We start from the raw sequence: 3,639 nt of genomic DNA, 5'->3' as shown, positions 1-3,639 counted from the left end.
ATCCTGGAGGAACTTGGCAGCATTGTGCGGGGCCCCCAGGATGAACTGTGGGGGAGTTGAAACCGCATTTCTCAGGGAGCGTCTGTGCCCAAGAGAAGGGGAGAGGGCGCTTTGCAGAGGTTTTTGGCACACTGGGAACCCGTGGATGGGGAGGGGAGCCCAGGGCAGCCAGCAGAGCCCACAGGTGCATTCATACCCCACAGACTGCAAGCCCATGGGCCCTCGCTGCATCTTCCCTTTTCCTTTTCTCTCTCTCTCGTTCATGGCACTGGCCCTTCTCGTAGGACGTCTGGGGCATTTGGGTCCTGATTGCAACGGTTCTTATGGCAGCGATGGCACGGAGCCTCACCCGCAAACAGCTTCCAGACCACCAGTCACACTTGGAATTGCACACCCCTGTACAAGCATGACGCAGCCATTGTGGTGCCACCTTGGAGGGGGGAAGAATAAGCTGGAAAATGCAAAATGAGGAGTATAAATCTTTCTAAGGTTGCCTGGGAGGCACCCGCTTAATTAGCACCGTTGGTAGCCTTGATGGAGTAGGTGCTGTATAGGAAACTTGGCTCATACTTGCACCAGGCATCTCTTTGGAAGCCAGATGACCCTTCTGCTTCACTGAACCTCCCCCTCCTGGTTCCTTTCCTCTGTTCCTCACTGTCAGGAGTTGACCTATTACTCAGGCTGGCAAAAATTACCTGCTGTCGCCTGGGCTTGTTAGATGCCACGGCTTTCTGTGGGAACCGCAGGCCTGCCCATGGCTCCTCTGAGTTTGCCATGTGCCGCAGCTCTTTTAGAGGCCACCATCCCGAGGTATTGCAACGTCCTGTATAGCCTCACAACAAAATGCCTCAGCCCCATTCAGAAACAATTCCTTCGTTTCTCTTGTCTTTCTCTTGGACACCTGTTGGGTTGCAGGGTTCATGGGCTTATTTTGGGGCGTGAGAATTGTCTTTCATTAGCTACCTGGACTGAGAGCAGCCCACATCATTGGGTGTTTGGGGCAAGGGCTGTCACTGGTTATGTGCGTCTCTAAGTGCCTTGCACACTGGGACCTAACCTGAATAAGGCTTCTAGGCGCTCCTCTACTGGGCATAAATATTGTTGGTAACAAACGCCACTTGTGGGCCTTGAACCAATACGCTCGAGACTCCGGACTGCACCCTCCAGTCATCGGCGCGTCGTAGGCTACAGGCTCTTGTTATTCTACAGGCATTTGCATGGCGCCGTTCAGCAGATCACTAACGCAGATCTGTCACCGCATGAGGCTGCGGGGTCAGAACAACAGGATGTTTTGTCAAGACAAACAGTAGAGACGCTGCTTTGGTGCAGCCCAAGTGGTGCCTCCTCCGTTAGCCTGCTCTTGGGTATAATAAGATCAGGGCAAATAATCTGTGTGTTCATGGACATCGTGGCCTGCCTTCCTCTGGCTTCCCAGCTGCAGAGCAGTCGGGGACTGTCTCCCGTCTGGATATCAGCGGGTGTGCCTGTGTGGCTGAGATAAGGAGCGAGTGTGAAAGGACAGGACAGAAGAAGGAAGTGGGATGCAATCTGCACGGAGAGAGGGGGGATGGAAGGAGTGGGATTTTCCCCAGTGGCTCTGGCTAAGTTTCCTGGTCCATGTGGCTCCAGCTGTTACAGATATTGTACTGGCAGGCACAGAAGAGAGTGGGACACTACTTCCTAGATGAGCTGGGGTGGTTGGACTCAGGACTGCAGGAGCCTCTTCTTGATTCCCTGCATGGACAGGGCGAGTCACTTCTCCACAGGAGACATGCATCTCATAAAACCTACCCACCTCCCACGGGGAGCTAAGTCTGCGTAGCGCCCCGGCCCCTCTTTGCCTCAGCTCACCTGAGATCACACAGGCCACTGACTGAATTTCCAGGTCCCTCCTCAACCCCCATCTCGGCTGCTTTACTCCCACCCGGAGCCTGTCTGCACCGTGTCACTGGAGTGTGCATTGCTGGAACCCCCCCTGTGTCCCTCGCTGCTTTATAGCCCTTTCTAATTGCATTATTGACCTCAGCCCTCAGCCTGTCCTGGGGTATTAATAGCTACTGGGGTTAATAACTTTCAGCTTTACTTCCTGCTGGTCATTAAACCCCAGAAAATGCCCTGGGCTGGGATTGTTAGGGCTTAATTATATGTTTGTTTAACAATATAACAAGGCTCCAACTGGCTGGTTTAGTGCTCTGTGCTCCCCAGGTGGCACAAGGCCAGGATCAGCCGTGGTATCAGCATGGCCACGGGGCTCACACGAGCGCTGTTATTAATCAGTACTTCTGAGTGCAGAGGGAGGCTGCTGTGTTGGCAAGGCCTGGGGTTGATACGGGTGCCTTCTGCACTTTGAAAAGGAAAAGCAGAACCCAGGGCATTAGTGCTACCCTTGGGAGAAGAGGAGGATCAGGTCTCTGAGAGCGGCTCTCGTGGGATTGTGAGAGGCTGGAGTGGGAAAAGCAGAGTCCTGCATGGCCTGGGATGATGCACAGACCCCTCTCGGGCACAGACCAGCTCATCCAACCCAGCACGCAGCAGGCCAAACTCGCCCGTGGGGGTCATTCCCCAAGAGGCGCTGCATCCTGCTACTGGTGAATTTGTTCCAATGCAAATCACCCGACTGCTCCCAGTAACCTGAGGTTTGGTGGACCTGGAGCCCAGCACCAAAGGGCTAAATGCTGTCTTAACTGCCCTGCGACTGCCTTGCAGAGGGAGACCAGCAGCCATGCTCTTGCCCCTCAAGGTAGGAAAGGCTGGAGGGGAAGATGGCAGCACATGTCTGGGTTCTGTTGCCATACTAGCAGGGGGCTGAATGCCAGGGCCCCGAGTTCAAATCCTGCTGGCACCTGAGGTGACACGGCCTGTGTATGCCCTGGAGAAGGGAGAGCCTTTGGGGAGATGTTGCAGGAAACTTCCCGGCTGAGATGAGACTGGCTCCAGTGGCGTCGGCCCGTCGCAAAGGCTCTCTGGTGGAGTCTGCGTGGGGTTAATTACTTTGACAGAGTGGCTTGTAACACGCCAGCCAGGCTGCACACTTCAAGCCACGCAAATGCGTTCTGTCAGCACTTTAATTACTCTTCCGCTGTTTGGAAAACAATGCAGCAAAATTGGAGTCGCGGCTTTTGTCCCCCCGAGAGTGCAGGGCAATCGCACGGTGTATCTGGCCCCCACCTCACCCAATGAGGCCTGTATGTGCCGGCCTGATGCAGCATCACATTGGCTTTGTCTGATGGCAGAGTGGCTGGGTAGGGACCAGCCAGCCTGGATCCCAGAGGCTCGAGGTAGCCTGAGCATGGCTACCACAGCCCCGTGCTGCTCCATACAGGCTAACTCACCCTGCTTCCCAGCCTGTGGCCCTCCATGCTATCACAGCCAGGTGCTGCCAGCACCCAGCTTAGCTCAGGGATCAGGGTGCAGTGTGAACGCACCCTGAGCAGCTCGCCCAAGCATTTGGCTTAGTCACTGCGTGCTAAACATTTCCTCCCTAGAAACCATCAATCGAGCAGCCTCCTGCCCCTCGTACTTGTCTGAGCATGAAGAGTGGTGTGGACGCTGCCTCTCCTGGCTGGAGCACTGGAGATGGTCTCGTCTGTGCCTTGGGCCTGTACGTCTAGCCTGGCCTCCTGCATATAACAGGAAAAT

The 3,639-nt window shown here is 55.1% G+C and overlaps 1 protein-coding gene and 1 long non-coding RNA gene across 2 annotated transcripts in view; one reads left to right on the top strand and one right to left on the bottom strand.

The window, feature by feature from the left end:
- DOC2B (double C2 domain beta) overlaps window positions 1-3,639 on the top strand; it is a 58,249-nt gene that overhangs the window by 8,617 nt on the left and 45,993 nt on the right. The gene's annotated exons all lie outside the window — the stretch shown is intronic.
- On the bottom strand, window positions 1,132-1,974 carry LOC106722735. Its single transcript, XR_001358743.1, has 2 exons — window positions 1,852-1,974; window positions 1,132-1,492 (listed from the first exon to the last, which is right to left on the bottom strand). It is a non-coding gene; the product is annotated as an uncharacterized LOC106722735 (long non-coding RNA).

This window comes from Alligator sinensis, unplaced genomic scaffold (assembly GCF_000455745.1).
Source record: "Alligator sinensis unplaced genomic scaffold, ASM45574v1 scaffold1801_1, whole genome shotgun sequence".
Classification (NCBI taxonomy): Eukaryota; Metazoa; Chordata; order Crocodylia; family Alligatoridae; genus Alligator; species Alligator sinensis.
Note: the sequence above shows the minus strand (reverse complement) of the source record. Positions and strands in the feature narration are given on the sequence as shown.